The sequence below is a fragment of the Sarcophilus harrisii genome, chromosome 2, assembly GCF_902635505.1.
Source record: "Sarcophilus harrisii chromosome 2, mSarHar1.11, whole genome shotgun sequence".
NCBI lineage: Eukaryota > Metazoa > Chordata > Mammalia > Dasyuromorphia > Dasyuridae > Sarcophilus > Sarcophilus harrisii.
Window position 1 is genome coordinate 259502534 of NC_045427.1, and position 19077 is coordinate 259521610.

The 19077-nt window shown below is 34.2% G+C and overlaps 1 pseudogene; it reads left to right on the top strand.

Moving 5' to 3' along the window:
• The first annotated feature begins 4986 nt into the window (after positions 1–4986).
• LOC100923820 overlaps positions 4987–19077 on the top strand; it is a 119152-nt pseudogene continuing 105061 nt past the window's right edge.

The following is a 19077-nucleotide window of genomic DNA, read 5'->3' on the forward strand; positions in this document are numbered from 1 at the left end:
TAATCTTCTTTCCTTATGTGCTTCACTACTCTGGTTCTTAAATTTAGCTAGATTCAAGAAAGGAAAGCTGAAACTTAGTCTCAAGGTTTGCATGTGTGCATTGGATTTTCTTTGACTTTTGTAGTTGTGTCAATAATATAAAATAATCATTTACATAGTACTGACTATCCAATAGTATGCTAAATATTGAGATTACAGAAAGAATCAAAAATAGGTCCTGAACTCAAACAGCTTACAATCTAATGGGGGAGATATCTAGTAAACAAATAGGCCTACAAACAAGTAACATATAGGATAAATAAGAAGTAATTGAGAGAGGTGAGGTATTAAAATGAAGAGGAATTGGGGAAAGATTCATATAAAAGGTAGGATTTTAGTTGGGACTTACAGGAAGCTAAGGAAGTAACTGGGGGAGATGAAGAAGGGGAACATTTCAGGAATAGGGAATCACCAAGAAAATTGCCTTATAGTATGTCTTGTTTCAGCTTATCTTTTGGCACTGAAGCCAATGCTTGCCATAAAATGCTTCGATTTGGATTCTGCACTGGACCCTAAAAGTAAATTTAAGATATCAGAATTTGCAACCATTCCCAACTATTTCTGTTTCAAATTAAAGGCAGCCCTGTGTCCATAGGTCATGAAGATATATTGCAAGTTGTCCTGCATGCTGTCAGTCTTACCCTCTAAAAATCCCATAAAGAATCTAATTCACTAAGAGACATGTGGTTCCATCTAAAACAAGAATGTTTAGTTCTTGATCCCTTCTCTTCTGAGTAGTAATGAAAATTTTCTTCCCCTCCTGAACAACTCCTTTCATTTGCTATTATCAAAGGAACTCTGAGCATGTGTAGTGAATATACAAATAATGACATTATATTGTTTCTATTAAGTTATACTTATTATTATTTGTGGGGCAGAAGGGAACCTGCAACTGGTTCCAGTACAAATGGTTAGCTTATAATTCAGAGTTCTGTTAAAAGTGGCCACTGGAGGGCAGCTAAGAGTCAGGAATAGTTATAGGACAGTTGACTGAAGGGTAGTAGCCATCTTTTGGGACACAAGATGCCTGGGATGTCATTCTTTCTAGGAGGAGGTTAATGGTTTGGTTAAAACATAACAAGATAGAAATCACTGAAAATACTGAGGCAGGTACCAGGCCAGAAAATACTCCCCAAAAAACACCTCAAGAAACCCAAGATCCAAGCTATGAGATGGGGTCAAATTCCATATCCAGGGCCAGAATAGACAGTAAAGTAGAGTCAGATCCCTAAGAGTAGAGGAAGACAGAGGATCATGGTAGATTTCATTGACAATCTTAAATTATTCTATCTCCTTTTTTAAATTAGTGGAATTAGTGAATTTGTCAATTATTTTGAATAATGTTTTTCAATAAACTATGTGGAGATTGAGTTTAAAAGGCCTTTCAATTATCCTTTTTCTCTCTTCTTTCCCCCTCTCTCTTTCATCACAGAAAAACTCTAATCTCTTAAATATTGCTGTTATTGTTTAATCATTTCAGTCATGTCTTATTCTTCATGACCCCATTTGGGATTTTCTTGGCAAAGAACTGGAGTAGCCTGCCATTTTCTTTTCCAGCTCATTTTTTTACATATAAGGAAACTGAGGCAGATAGATAAGTGATTTGCTTAGGATCACATACCTAATAAGGATTTGAAGCCAGTTCAAATCTGGTGATCCTAAGCAAATCACATACCCAATAAGGATTTGAAGCCAGATTTGAACTCACTAAAAGTAGTCTTCCTGAATCTAGGCCTGGCACTTTATCCATGTACTTCCTAGTTGGCTTTAGCATCTTAAATAGCATTAATTATTAGCTATATAATTTATTTAAAAGATGACTAATAATAAAATAATTTATTATATCTAAGCCTGATATAATAATTTATTACATATTATAGAGACATAAATTGTTTTTCAAAATTTTATTTTTAAAGCTTTTTATTTCCAAAATATATGCAAAGATAGTTTTCAACATTTACCTTCGCAAAACCTTGTATTCCAAGTTTTTTCTCCCTCTCTTCCCCCACCCCTTACTCCAGCCAGCAATGTTAATATTAATTATTATAATATTATATAAATATATTCATATAAGTATATATAAATATAAATAAAAATTATATATAATATAATGATATTAACAATAATATATGTTAAATATGTGCAATTCTTTTTAAATATTCCCACAATTACCTTGCTGCAAAAGAAAAATCAGATCTAAAAGAAAAAAAAAAGAGAAAATAAATAAAAAGCAAACAAACAACAAAAAGTGAAAATATTATATTGTGATCCACAAATTATTATTTATAATGTGTAAGTTACAAGAAAGATTATGGCTGTAATCATCTTTGAATATCACTACAGCCATTAACTTCTTTTGTACAGTTCTACCATTCAGTTATCTAAAAATACCAAATGAAGTCTCTTTCCAAGAATTTTATTCATGCTTTTTTTAAAAGATAAAATCTAAAGCAGTTCTCTAAATTAAAAACAAAAACAAAAAATATTTTCATCTTTTCTTGCAACTTTCTACCTCTGACAGAAAATTGAGGGTTTTTTTTTTTTGATAACTTCTCATAGAATAGCAATTAAAATAGCAATTAAAATCTCTTCATTAAATAAAAGTTTACATAGTCTATATCTTCTCTTAAAGATACAGTAGCAGTATTCCTATTCTCTCTAGGAGAAACTATTGAAGATAGTGTTACAATTGTAATAAGGAGGCACATAATTCTATCTCCACCAAATGTGGCATAATCCTTTTTTAAATATTCTGAGAATAGATGATATCTCAACGTCTTAAAAATTGTCACCTCCAGCATGTCTTTCCTTCATGTATGTTTGTTTAGCTATTCTTCCCATATTTATTTCCTTATTGTCATTTTCATTTCTTCATGAAAATCATTAAAAATTGTGGTTTTACAAATGATATTCCATAATAGGTAACACCTTTTAAGTCATACAATTGACTAAAACATAAAAAAACACAGGTCCTACTATATTTATTAGTTACATATAAAAAAAGGATTTTATTCAGTCAAGCTGTTGTCTTCCATGTATATGTTAAGATTATACAAGTATTCTTGATATTTGTAAAATAAAAAAAGATTAATTTGTTCCATGATCATCTGTTTGTGCATGTAAAGATACCATAAAATTGTGAGAGACATATGCACCAAAGCTGTTTGCTATTGTCATAGAAAATATCCAATCCAGAATTCAAATCAAAGAAAGATTTTCTCTAGACCAAGGGTTCTTACCTGGTTTTCTTTCAAACCGTCTGATAAACCCTACACTTCCCTTCTCAAAATAATTTTTTTCAAAAATAAGGTTCAGGTGGCACAGTGGATAGAGCACTAGTCCTGAAGTCAGGAGGACCTGAAATCTACTCTCAGACACTTAACACTTCCTAGATATGGACCCTGAGCAAGTAACTTAACCCCAATTACCTCAGCAAAAAGAACAAAAAAAAATTAAATGTAATTTTAAAAAATTCATATTATGATTTAGGAAACCAATTCTGAAACTATATTCATTTATTTCTATTATAAATAGTGAAATTTGCCAGATATTCTCTTTTTCAGGTTATTGATAGGTTAGTCACTTTTCAGTTTCTGACAAACCATAATTCTATTTAGAATTTTTTTTTTTGAAAGAATACTGGAATGGCTTAGCATTTCCTTCTCTGGCTCATTTGATAGATAAGGAAACTGAGGTAAAGTTAAATAGCTTGTACATGGACACCCAGCTAATCTGAGACTGTCTTTGAACTCAAGTCTTCCTGATTCCAGGCCCCATGCTCTATCCACTACACCACCTAGATTCCCACCTTTTCTTTTCAGATTACATTGCAAAGATTATATAAAATCTTGAAACATCTGAAATCAGATCTTTAATCTTTCAGATTGCTATCTCACTAATTTACAAGTTAAAGAATCCTTATTCCCTAATTTATGGTTTGCAGTTAGACAGCCCTGAAAGTGACAATTTGTTTGATTACTTGTTAAATATTCAAAACGTTTGTGACAATCCTCTGTGTTCACTCAGAAAAGATAAAGCAAGCAGAACTACCTCCTAGGACAATCTGACCCATTCACGCCAGATTTCTATTTGTTTCTTATTGTCAAATACAGATCCACTTAGTACCCCCACCAGAGGTCTCTCTTCTCCAAGGGACACGTGAACAAGACTCCTCTTCCTGGTATGGAATCCATCAAGGTGAATCCAAGCAGTCAGTCAACAAACATTTATTGTATCTACTAATTGTCAGGTGCTCTGCTCAGCACTGGGGAAATAAAGAGGCAAAAAATAGTCCCTGCCCTCAAAGAACTCACAATCTAATGGGGGAGACAACTAACAAATATGTGGAAATAGATTATATTCAGGATAAATAGGAAATAATAAATAAAGGGAAGGCACTAGAATTGATATGGGTTGGGAAAGGCTTTCTGTAAAATATGAGATTTCAGTTGGAACTTAAAGGAAGCCAAGAAAGCCATGAAGCAGAGATGAGGTAAGAGAGCATTCCAAACACATGGAAAAATCAGAGAAAATGCCTGGGACCCTGATAGAGTATCTTATTTGTGAAACATCAAGGATGCTAGTGTCACTGGGAGGGAAGACAATGTGAAGAGGAGTATGGTATGTGGAGTATGTAAAGATAATAAAGATAAAGATAAACGACATAGATATAGACATATATCTATGTCTTTTATCTTTACACACACATTTATGTGTGTGTGTGTATATATATATATATATATATATATATATATTCTGGAGGTGAGAGGGAACCACTGAAATTTATCGAATGCAAAGGTAGTCAGACTGATGTTTTAGGAAAGTCACTTTGATGCTGAATGGAGGATAGATTAGAGTGGAAAGATTCTTGAGACAGGTAGATTCACCAGAAAAATATTGCAATAGTCCAAGCATGAGGTGATAAAAGTCTACACTAAAGGGGTAACAATGTCAGAGGAAGAAAGGAGTGTAATCAAGAGTTATTGCAAAGGTGAAATAACAGTGATGGGCAACAGATTGGATACTGAGGGTGAGAGACAGTGAGGAGTCAAGGATAACTCTCAGGGGAAAAAATACCTGTTCATAGGAAGCATAGAACAGGAAACTCTAGTAAACATATAGGATCCTTGGTCTTCAATCTTGAATTGTTTCCAATGATAAAAACCACAATTTCTCATATATACTGCATGCCCCCATATCCAGCTTCCCCAACAACCATCATTTTTATTCATATTTCTAGCTACATTGTGCCTGGCTAATTGATCCCTCCTTCTAGATAATAGCTCAAATGTTTTTTTCTTTCTTTCCTTCTTTTCCTTCTTTTCTTTTTTCTTTTTCTTTTTTTATTCCTTCCCTTCTTTTCTTAAACTATTTTAATTTATAATTTATTTATTTTTGCATTCTTTTCTTTTTCGAGTTCTAAATTCTCTTATTGTCCTATTCCTTTTCTCATTTCCTGAAAAGACAAACAATATGACATCAATTATACATGTGATAACACACAAAGCATATTTATATATTAGTCATATTTTTTTTAAAAAGGAAAAATAAAGTGCAATTTGTATTCAGAGTTCATCAGTTCTTTCTCTGAGGATGGGTAGTACTTTTTTATCATGAGTTTTTTGAAATCATTTTGGATCATTATATTTATCAGAGCAGTTAATCTTTCACAGTTGAACATTATTATAACATTGATATTACTGTGCATAGTGATCTCCAGATTTTTCTTACTTCACTTTGTATCAGGTCATATAGGTCTTGCCATGTTTTACTGAAACTATCTCTCATCATTTCTTATTCAGATCTATTTCTAGTCATTATACTATATATAAATTACTGATACTCTCTCATTGTTACAAATGTCAAGCTAACTAGTTAAAATATACTTAATGCTGGAATACTTGCTTAAAATATTTTGGGCAGTATTTCTCAATTCAGATTTCACCCATATTCTAGCCTTCTAAGAATAGTCTTTCCCCTCCTTATCAGTTATTTTTAATCTTATGAACTTAAAAACAATCAGAAAGGATGAGTATTTAAATATAGAAAGAAAAACAAAAAAGATTATATATGATGAACATGTTACATATAATAATTTTAAGTGCATATTAAATTCAAGATTAAAAATACTCTGTGTTTTGAACTTGTCTTTATGTTTGGATGCTGTGTTGAAATCTTGATTTTTTTACATAAATTACCTACTAAAAACTGTTCCCTCCCCCTTCTTCTCATAGTCAAACACACCAAATCAACACATTGGCCACATCTGAAAAGTCTGTGTTTCATTTTGTACTTCAAGTTCACCCCCTACCTGTTAAGAAGTGCATGGCAAGCTCATCACCAGTCTTTTGGGAGTCATGAGTTCTGCAGCTTTCTCTAATTATTTTTCACCAATATATTCAAACAGCATTTTTTGTTTATAGTTTTGCCTTGCAGTATACGTCTCATGCGAACTTCCCTATTTCCTTCCTCTCACAGAATAACTGGATCTGTTGTTCAACCCACAGTCAGAACAGCACAGCTAAATCAGGACATTGTATAGTCTATCCAGACAATAGAAAAAGAGGGGTGTGGGTGGGAAGTACATGCATCAATCAAAAAATACTGACTCTTTGGTAAGATGGTTGAGTCAAACCAGTCAGTTCATAAGTATTTACTGAATTTCTCTGTGCTGAGCAGGAAATAAGACAGAGAGGCAGAAGCACCCTTTCCTCAGAGGTCACATTTTGAAAGGAGAGACATCTAAGTATATATAAGAGAGATACAGTGTGAAGGGAAGGTAATCTCAAAGAGGAAGCCAACCCTAATATCTCTTCCTGAATCTCGCTGTTTTTGATTTTGCTACATATCTTTGACCCATGGATAATACTCTGAAGAAACCCTGGTCCTAGTCCAACCTGGTCTTCTGATTTACAGTTGCATGAATCCCAGGCTAGATTCCACTCTTCTCACAAGGAAGGAAATACATTCCTCTTCCCTGATTGCCCTAATCATGAGCAAATAATGACTCTTCCTCAAATGCAGGAGCTTCAATAGCATTTTTCTGATTATTGAAATAAACAAATTTTTGATTGTTAATTGCAGAGTCACTTTCTATAATATGAGTACTCTCTTTTTCTCTTTCCATCTTTAAACAGGTTTCCATAAAGAGGAGGTAACAGAAGCAATAGTGTCCTCTGGGAAGTGAGTTTATAATCTTAAAAGACTAATTTTCTTGTTGAGAAAGCAAATATAATTTGAGTTTAAAAAATGCAACAGGAAAATAACATTTACATTAGTTCTTTAAAATAATTCTTTACAAAAAAATATATCATATGATTCTTACAACAACCAGTGGAGGGGGTGCTGTACTCAAAGGTCAAGAGCCAGGGTTAAAATCTTGATTGGGTTGCCTACTGGTTGTGTGGCCTTGAGTCGATCTCTAGGGGCCTCCTGTTCCTTCTTGATGTTGTTTGCCCTTTATTCTCAGAGGACCAGGACATCAGACAGATGATAGCATGGCATGCAAGTGATATGGATTAAGGGAGGAAGGCTGTGCACGATCACCTTCCTCACTTTCTCCTCCAGTCATCTGAGTCCGTTGGTAAGATATAGATCAGCACAACTGGAGATGGCCCTAGAGTGGGAAGCATTGACCTTTTTAAGCTAAGGTATCTAATAGGCCTTGGTTTGACTGAAGCAACATACATTTAGTGTTTAAGATTAGGTAAGAAATGAAGCAAAGAATGGGCTCTTTTATCTAGTTACAAAAAAAAAAAAAAAAAAATCCAATCTGGAAGGGAAAGACCCTCAGTCTTTCCTGGCAAATTGTGGAGACAGGATTTGAACATAGTTCCTCTGACTAAATATAGTTCTTATTCCTCTATGCTGAGATGCTACTTCTGAAGGATCCCATATCTCTCAAAAGGACTTTATGAACAGAAGGCAAAACTGGTCAATGAACACTAATAGCCACATATTGCCTCTGAGTTATTTGCTTGGCATTCTAAGCTCTCCAAAAACTGGCCTCTTACTTTTCTTTTTTAATCTTTACTATGCTCCCACACTCTGAGAGTTATACTGACCTACTTGTTTCTCAACATGGAACTCTACTACTTATTTCTTTGTACCTCCCATTCTTCATGTGAAATTGCACTTCTTCATCTCTACCTATTTAAATTGCTTATGTCTTTTACAAGACAGATTAACTGCACTTTAAATAGGAGGTTTCTCTTAGTCTTCTTAGAAGCTGTGGCTTTTCACTCTCATATTAACTTTCCATCTCCTCTCTGTGAATCTTGTGTGCGCCTGCTTATATACAAATTGCCTCCCCATTACCATATTGAATTCCTTGAGGGTAGGCACTGTTTTTGTCTTTCTTTGCATTAGCAGGACCAATGACATCATGAGTGTTATGTTTTGCCTTGTGAGTGAAGTGAATTTGAATGAATCAGAGATGTATAGTCTTCACCGTCCTTCAGAGTCATCAGAGGCCAGCAGAAAGACAAAGGCCAAGACAACTAGTAAGTGACCATAGTGGCTGACCTCGGCCTTTCTAACTTAAGGTCTTTCACTGTTCTTAATTTGTCTGACCAATTCATTGACTAAAGGCTAGATAAGTATTTAAAAAGAAAATAGCCCAATTTGCTATCCAAATATATCAATCTGGGAGAGAAAGATCTTCAGAACTTCTGGCCAGAACAGAAAACATTTGTTATTTGCACTCATTCTAAGCCATCAAAACCTAAACATTAAACACACCAAAAGTATAAACAGACTTTGTACACTCTGTCTTATTAAAATCCAATTCATGTGCAGTCAAGATATCACACTTGTGATTTCTCTGGATCTCTTTGAAAATAAAATACAAACAACAGAAGGATTTGACATGAGGCCTCCATACAAAGAGAAGGACTTTCAGAGCAGGTAATGTGAGTTAATGTTGATATATTTATATTATATATATATATATATATTATATAATGTGTTATAAATTCTCTCTCTCTCTCTCTCTCTATATATATATATATATAAAATAAATGTTTAATATATGTTTAAGCATATTTTCCCATGAATGTTGCATGTATTTGTGGGAAGGTGTGAACAAGATTTTTAGTAAGAATTTTATAAATTCTTATAGATTGATTGAAAGATAAAGATTAAAAATGAAAAACCCAAACAATAACTTCACCTCAGTGCATACCTTCATATGCCATAATCTATAGAAATGCCTCATGATATATCCAAAATCACCTCATTTTTTTGTTTCATATACCATACCATCATCATCTATGCCTCAGTTTTGTTCTGACTTCTTCTATGACTTTAGTCATATAGAAAAGAATTGTTCAGTTTGGAAAGAGGAATCTACATAATGAGAAAGTGGTGTTTGAATCAATAAGGTTTAATTACAACAAAGCAAAGTATGTTAGGACTCATTCTACATCTGATAAATTGTCTCCTGGATCATCTCATAGATGTGAGAAGTAATACTGAATAAAATCTACTAGAGTTACCTTTTTCATTCCATGACATAGAGTAAAACATTTATTCCCCCCTATATTTGTTATATCTGATTCATTCAGATCTTCAATTGTACTTCCTGGATCCTTTCTTAGTGTAGCAGAGTGAAGAGGTCATGAGACTTAAAGCCAAGAAAATCTGTGTTCACATCTCATCCTTAGACACTAGCTAATAACTTGTGGCAAGTCATTTAACAATTATGTGCCTCAGTTCCCTCATCTATAAAAAGAAATGATTGGACTTCATGGTCTTTAAGGTATATTCCACCTCAAAATCTATGGTACTATTATTTCATTCCCATTGATTCTTGATAAACAGAAAGAATACACTGGTCAGGAAATCTCTGGTTTGTGGAGAAACCATAAATTACTGAACAGCAGTATCACCTAATGAACTGATAAAAGCAAGAGTTGCAGGACATTACACAGAATTTAGTATACAACATTCCCAATGTGTCCATGACAGAATTGGTAGAAATATTCTATCCATGAATCTTAAATCACAGCCTCAAGGTACAGAGATACTGGTATTCTTAACCTAGAGAGTTCATGGATCTGGGATAGATTTCATCGAGTGTGTGAACATAATGGGGAAAAACTTTATTTTCACTAACTTCTTACTAAAATTTAGCATTTTCTTCAATTGTGAATTTTTAAAAAATATTTCTGAGAAATGATCCATAGCTTCACCTGTCAAAGAATCTCTCTCTCTCTCTGTCTCTGTCTCTGTCTCTGTCTCTCTCTCTCTCTCTGTCTCTCTTTCTTTCACACACACATACACACACACACACACACACACACACACACACACACACACACACACAATTAATTAAGAACCCTTACTGGGGAGAAGAATGGTATCTGAAAGAACCATTATCGATGGAGTCTAAAGCCATCACCAATCAGGACAGGGGGTTTAATTCTACTATTTAGAGCCCTTTTTTGGTAAAGATGTTAAATGAAAAACTTGGTAGCTCAGTGGATAAAATGCTGCAGATGGAATCAAGAAGATTTGAATTCAAGTCTAGTATCAAATGTTTTATAAACTGTGTGATACCAGGTCATTTCTATTTGCTTCAGTTTCCCCAGGATACAATTAGGATAATAATAATACGTCCTTCTCATGATGGTGAGGCCCAAATGAGATAATATTTATTTAAAAGTACTTAGTACAGTGCTTGGCACACAGTAAGTAAGCAATATAAATGCTTATTTCCTTCTTTCTTCCCTAATCTTATTAGTAAAAGCAATCCCAAATGACAAATATCACTCCTGATGTTCATTTCTTTCCTCTTTTGGAATGGCTTTTACTTCCTTTATATCCCTGTCTTCTCCTTTTTGGTTCTTTCTGATTCCTCTTGTTACCTATCTTTCACTAAACAGAGGAAATCATGGCATATTGTAGAAGTCAAAAAATCTCTAATATTAAATCTAACTGAAGCAATCAGAAAAGGAACAATTGTGACAAGTACTTTTTAATTTTAATGTCATTTTTCCAAATACTTGCAAAGATAATTTTCAACATTCACCTTTGCACATCTTGGGTTCAAAATTTTTCACCCTCTTTGACCCCACCCTCCTCTCCAAGACAGTAAGCAATCTAATACAGGTCAAATATGTAATTCTTCTAAACATATTTCCATATTTGTCGTGATTCACAAGAAGAAACATATCAAAAGGGGAAAAAACAAACAAACAAACAAACCACCACCACAACAAAAAAAGTGAAAATATTATATGATATATATGATTATAATCATAATATATGATTCAAATCATAATATATGATATTGATATCATAATATATGATATTGAATCATAATATATGATTCAAATTCAGTCTCCATACTTCTTTCTCCCTTTCATCACAAGTCTATTGGAACTGCCTCGAATCACCTGTTTAGAAGAGCCCAGTCCATGACAGTTGAATATTACATAATCATATTTTTGCTGTGTAAAATATTCTCTTGGTTCTGCTCACTTCATTTAGCATTAGTTCATGTAAGTCTTTCCAGGATTTTCTGAAATCAGCCTGCTTATCTTTTCTTATAGAACATTAATATACCATTATAATCATATACCATAATTTATTCAGCTATTCCCCAACTGATGGACATGCACTAAATTTTCAATTCCTTAATGATGACAAGTATTGATTGAACATATTAAATACTTTGATAGAATCGCTTGCCTTCCCTAAAGACAGAAAGCATTTCATACTTGTGAATGCATTCCCAGTGCTGAGCACAATGTTTGGTCTTAGTAGAGCCTTAGTGAATACTTTTTTGTGTTATGGAACTTTTTGTTAATATGGTGAAAGCTACGGCTCCCTTCTCTGAAAAATTCTTTCAAATGAATGAAATGCAATTGATAGGATCACAAAGGAAATCAATTGTATTGATATACAAATATAAAAATATTGTTTAAAACAATTAAGTATCCCTGATGCAGCATTTGCTATGAGATGAACATGGTGCTATAGGAATTTAGATTACTTGTGATCATTGCAAGCAGGAGCTGTTGTAGAAGAAATAATGGAAGAAGGAGATATTGACCTTCATTTAGGAAAAAAAAAAGACAAACAAGGATAGGACTCAAATAAATAGATATCAAATATGTCCTCTGGACTCATTAGAGCATTAAAGTCAACCAACCAACTGGATTGATCTTGTTTTCCCTAAGCCAACTCGTTGTTTTGACCAGTTGCCATGGCATCATGTAGACACTAGCAATGAATGACTATGTTGTACTCCTTGGTTGCCTATGACAGTGGAAGATGGTTGAAAAAAACCAAGCTCTTTCCAAACATTTTAATATGTGTTTGGATGAGCCATAGTCTAAGTCAGTTTCAAATGAACCTGGGAGGGACATGAGGGCATTTGGGATTGCTAGACAGGGCACTAAATTCCCACCTCCATATGTAGGACTTGAAATGTGAACCAATTAGCTTGTTTGGAGCTGAGACTTTGGCATTTCCTCTTGTGGTTTAATTCACTGACCTTAAAATAGAATTAATACAGGTCTGGGTATCCAATTTCATAATTTTTTTCCATATTATGTTTCAAATGGACTAGGATTCAAAATTCTTTGGACAAAATAGGTGAATACAACTGTTCATTCACTGTCTACATTCCAATAGGCAGCTGCATCTAATAACTACTGTTTGTAAATGAAATTGTAAGGCTGTGATGATTGGGATGGAATTGTTTTATTCAAACAAATTAAAAAGCAGGGGGGATGGAATACATACTTTGAAAAGCATGGTGGGCAGATCATGGGGTAAGAATTAGAAGACCTAGTTTCTAATTTTATTTCTACCACTAAATAAGCAAATAAATACAATTCAACAAATATTTACTAACTGTCTTCTATTTTTAGAGCATTATGCTAATCTTGAGGTCTGGGAATATAAAGATGGGTAATATAATTAACTAATGTATGTAAAGCACTGTCTTTAGCAGTGGACATTCAGACAAAAATGAAATAGTCCTTGCCCTCAAGGAACTTACATTCTATTAGAACACAGCATGCAAACAGAAAAGTAAAAACAAGATGATTTGAAAAGAATCATAGAAAATTTCTGGTAGGAGCTAGTACACAGCTGAATCTTGAAAGAAGTTAAAGATTCTCACAAGCAAACAAGAAGAATGAATACCTGCCAGATCTGGAAAATGGCTTTTACAAAGGTCCAGAAGTAGGAGAAAAGGATGTCAAGTTTGAGGAAGAGTAGGTAGATCAGTTGACTGAAGAGAAAAAGCCATTGAATGTGGCAACAGATAAGTTGCCCGAAAGAGAATAATGTGAAATGTCTAGAAGGATAAACCTGAGTCTTAACATTGAGTTCTCTAAATGCTAAGAGTTTTTATTTTATTCAGAGGAAGCAAGGGAGACTTTGAATACTCTTGAGGAGATATATGACCTAGTTTGAGCTATGCCTCAAGGAAGATTATTTTGATGACCATATGAAAAATAAAATGGAGGGAAAAAAGTCTGGAAAAACACAGACCTAACAAGTGACTATTGTAATAAGCCACTCAAAAGATGATAAAGGCATCAACCATGGTAGTAGCCCATTAAGTGTGGAGAAGAAATTAGATGCAAATATATATTATGAATGTAGAACAATAAGACATGACAACTGATCGGGTTTTTGGGAATAATGGAGAAGGAAGAGTCAAAATGGAATTTAAGGTCAGTAGTTGGAGCAGAAGAAGGATAACACGAGGGGACAGAATGCATAGAGTCTAGAGATGAAGTGTCTTCTTTTTCACACAGCCAGAAAGTCAGTGTCATTGGAGTGAAGGGCTTGTGTTAAGGTATAAGAAGACTTGAAAACATAGGAGAGAGCTATGTTATAAAGATCTTTGAATGTCAAATAGAGAATTTTGCATTCACTCCTGGAAGTAATAGGAAGTCATTGGAATTTTTTGAGTAGGGAAAGATGGCATCATGTGGGAGGTATTTGTGACTTGATCAGATCTGTATTTTAGGAAAATCACTTTGATTGCTAAATAGATAATTAACTGAAGTGGGGAGAAATTTGAGACAGGCAGATCCATTAGCAGGCTATTGCAGTAATGAGGACATGAGCTGATAAGAACCTTCATTAGAGTGACTGCAGTGTCAGAGAAGTGAAGGGGTATATTCCAAAGATATTGCAAAAGTGAAATCGATAGACCTTGGCAAAAGCTTGGATATAGGGGGAAGGAAGTGAGAGACAGTGAGAAGTAGAGGATGACTCATATGTTGTAAATCTGAGGGACTGGGAGGATTGTGTTACCTTCTACTATAAGAGGGAAGGTAGAAAGGGGGAGAGTTTAGGAGGAGTTTTATTTTGTACATAGTAAGTTTAATATCCAGTTTGGGATGTCTGAAAGAGGTTGGAGATGTGAAATTAGAAGTCAGCAGAGAGATTGGGAAAGGATAGATGGTGGCATAGATATGGTAATTAAATCCACTGAAGCTGATGAAATCATCAAGTGGGGTAATATAAAAGGAAAAGAAAAAGGGAATAAAATCCTGGGGGACTTCTGTCTTTAAATAGTTTAATATGTAAGAGAATCTAGCAAAGGAGAGAGAGGAGTGTTTCACATAAGTAGGAGAAACAAGAAAGTTGTCTTGAAACTTTAGAGAGAAGAGAGTATCATGAAAAGAGAGACTGATTAACTATGTCAAAAGTTTCAGTGATGTTAAAGAAAATGAAGACTGAGAAAAAAACCATTGGATAGGACAATTGAGAGATCATTAGTTAATTTTGAAGACAGTAATTTCAGTGAAATGATAAGTTTGGAAGTCAAAAAAGGAATTAAGAGAAGGAGAGGAAAGAACATGGAAGCACCTATTGTAGACATCCCTTTCGAGAAACTTAGCTACAAAGGGCAGAAAAGATATAGACAGGATGATAGTGAGCAAGGATGAGAGGAAAAAGTGAAAGTTTTTTGAGCATGGTGGACAAAAGGGTAGCAAATCTTTTTGATTATTTGTTATAAGGAATAGTCACTGGGTAAGGGAGGCAAGAGGTACGACATAACTGAAAATAAAGGTGATATGAGAATCAAATATTGAAAATGATTTTGATCAATTATTTAAACATACCTTCAGGTGGCTTGATCTTGGCTGTTTTCCACAATGGTTTAAGGAACATACATAGATTATCTTCTGAGAAGTCTTATTCTGAGATAGGCAATACAGTTGCAGACATAACAGTGATTTAAGTTGTTATATGCACTGACGAACAATCAGTTACATCAATTCATTCAATGAAAACCTAGTCAATTCAATGGGGGAAAAATCAAGCCAACCAAATAGAGTACCACCACCCAACTGGTTGGAACATGAAAAACAAAATTAATCTACAAGGGTTTTTTTGGTATTTCAAATGGTTGTCTTCATATTGCTACAGCCACAAATATCCTAACAACTGGAGGATATCAGTGAACAAGTAAATATAAACAGCATTGTCAATTTGCCTATTTTGTGATCTAATAACTTAAGGATTTTTTTTTTTTTTTTTTTTTTAATGAAAGAGGACTGTCTTGGATAGATTTCAAAGAACTTTAAGACTTGGTTATTAAACAGTTTCAGCAATTACATAGTCCCTTGGCATAACATAGCATCCTAGTAATACTACAAGACATTAAAGTTGCATGCATATTTAAAAAAAAAAAAAAAAGCATTTAGTCCTCGAAGAAGAGCAGTAGAATTTGTATATTTAGAGGGAATAGAATTTAATGATATGTATGAAAATATCTTCAAAAATGAGTACACAAAAAATACTGAGATGTGAAGAGTTGCCAAATGACAGATTTCATGAAGCACTGGGCTTGTGACTAGGATAATCTTGAGTTTGAGTTATGGTTCTCATGTTCACTGTGTGACTCTAGGTAGTTCATTTAATCTCTCAATTTAACTCAGTTTACTTTTCTCACCTATAAAATGAGCATTATAACTTTTATAATTCCTACCTCATGGAACTGCAGAGAAGAAAACACTTTACATACTTTAAAATATAATATATATGCATATATATTAATTATTTCTTCTATTCCATTTCCATTTTTATCCTCTGGAAAATTGCCTGTGCTTTTTCTTTGTAAATAAAACAGGCAGATGGTCTTTGTAAGGAGAAAGTCAATAGTCTCTCAAGTGTACTGTAAATATTAAGAGCCACAGGAATTTAGTCCATTCCATTAGTTGACTTGTTAAATCCCATTCCCCAACCCCTTTGATTTTCTAATGAAGCCCAGCTGCAAACCAGTTTTATTGCTATCAGATGATACATCCAAGTGACTTTGATCTGGATGACATTTAAGAGAGATTAGCATTATTTTCTTTGAGAAGGGAGTGATCAAGGTATATTAACATGTCTCTGACCAATAATTCTCAAAAACTGTCCCTGCAAAAGTACCCAACCACTACTCCTCTAGGAAGCATAATGGTATAATGAAAAAAACAATTGAGCAGGAAATCAGGAACTCTGAATTCCAGTGCTGACTCAATCATTAATTTTTTGTATAACTTTGGAGGAAATACTTTGCACTTCAATTTCCTTAATCTGTACAATGAGAAGGGGAGGGAGGGTGTAGTCAAATGATGTAGATTCAAATCTACACTGTGCCATTTATTGCTGTGAAGACTGTAAAGATTTGGGTAAGTCAATTAACCCATCTAGGTCTCTCTTTACTCATCTGTAAAAGGAAGGTTTTGAACTAACTGACCTCACAGGTCCCTTCTATATAATTCTATGAACTCGTTGAGGTAGAATTAGATGATCTCAGAGGTCTTTCATATCTAAAAATTTAATGAATTTACAATCTCAAGTATGAATGGGCACTTATTGAGAGCTTACCTTATACAAAGCATTGTTGGGTTTCAACTGTAAAAACAAGACAGCCTCAAGGTGCTCACATTCTAATGAGGAGAACCTACACATAAAAAAATAATTTTGGGGGGGTGGGAGAGGAGGAGGCAGCTAGGTGGCAAAGTGGTTAGAGCACCAGGTCTGGAGTCAGGAGGACCTAAGTTAAAATCTGGCCTCAGACACTTAAGACACCCTAGATGTGTGACCCTGGGCAAGTCACTTAACCCCAATTCCCTCAGCCAAAATATATATATGGTTTAAGTATTCAGTAGTTCAGTCTAGCTCTTTGTAATTCAACTTGGGTTTTTTGTTTGTTTGTTTTTGGCAGAGATACTAGATTGTTTTTCCATTTTCTTTTCCAGCTCATTTTACAGATGAGGAAACTGAGGCAAATAGTGTTAAATTAATCTCTGTTTAACAGTTCAAATAACAATAGGAAATTGACCCACCTCACTTAAGCATTTCCCAGAATGACTGGGAAAATCTTTTGTTTTTCAACCTCTTTAGTTTGTTCAGGTTCCACTCATTCAAAAATATCAGAGCAGAACTGAGAATGTAATAACGTTGACCTTCTAGATGACCTCTGAAATCCCTCTCATTTCTAACTCTGTGATTCCAGATGTCATTGCTCCTTCCTTCCAGCCTTCAGGGAAAAACTCCATTGGAATTAAATCTCAGATTATCTTCCTAGAATCTTAGATATAGAACAGAGCTAAGAAGTCACCTTCCACTTCCTTTCATTTCATAAATGAGGAAACTTTGATCTAGAGTGTTATCAAGGTCAAAAAAAAAAGGTAGCAAAAGTCATAGGGAGAATTTGAACCCACATCTTTTGACTTGTCAGTTTATATTTACTGAACTACTTGCTTTAAAATATCAAAAGTAAACGAATAAATACAGAAACAAACAAATCTGGGAACTAACTTCAAACTCAAGTGGTTTTTGAAGCAACTGATAATTCAGTAAAAGAGTGCTTTGCTTGGAATCAGGAAGACCTATGTTAAAATCCAATCTCAGATACATATTAGCTGCATGAGACTGAGCAAGTCACTTAAACTTTTTTTGCTTTAGTTTCCACAACTGTAAAATGGGGATAATAATAACTACAACCTTACAAGGTTAAGGATCAGATGAGATTAAAAAGTACGGTAAAAAGTATTTAGCATAGTACTTGGCATTTAGCAGGGATAAAATGCTTAGTCCCTTTCCTTTCTTCCCTCCTTTTCCAGGTGGAAGCTTACTGCAAACCCTTTAAGTAATCAGTCAAGACTGGCAAACCTATAAAAGCAGGTCTGGTGTTTAGCTAAAAGCTAAACATAAGCAGGTTAGACTGTCCAGAACTTCAGGGAAAAATATTGCCCTCAGACTAATAAAACAACAGAAGAATGAAGTAGCCCTATAAAGCCAGGGTACCAATTAATGAGGTTTTGGACCCAAGGTTTTTTTTTTTTTGTTTTTTGTTTTTTTTTTTTAACCTCTAAATACAAATATGTTATAGGGAAATATCTACAAGGCAATAAGTATGTTCTGCCTTGGTATTGTCAAAGGCAATGCCAGATGCTTGCAATATCAAAAAGAAATGGCATCAGAAAGGATGACTTCTTTGAGTTTAGGAATTATAGTGTTATAGTGTATAGTCTTTCATTTTACAAAGGAGGAAATTGTACATTGTTGAGGAATTTAATGACATTGCCATGCTGAGAGACAGAGACAGAAGATATAGACAGACAAAGAGAGACAGAGAGGCAGAGAGACAGAGACAGAAACAGAGACACAGAAATATAGAGAGACAGAGACAGAGATAAAGAAAGACAGAAAGACAGAGAGAGAGCGACAGAGAGAGAGAGAGACAAAGACAGATAAGGACAGAGACAAAGACAAAGACAAAGACAGAGACAGAATGTTAGAGCTAGAACTAGAAATCAGGTCTCTTGATTCCCTGTTTAATCTTTTCCAAGAATTTTTTTCTTTAAAACATCTCTGTAAGGGAAAAAGATAAAACTGCTAGAATATTGATGCCCTCAATTAGGAGCATGCTAATTTGATGCTGTCTTTATGATTATTATATTAGACATAAATTTTTTGGGGGGGGAATATATAAAGCACTTTATAAAACTTAAAGTGCTTTAAGTATTCCTTTACTATCATATAGTATGATTTTTTTTCAGTCATTCTCCA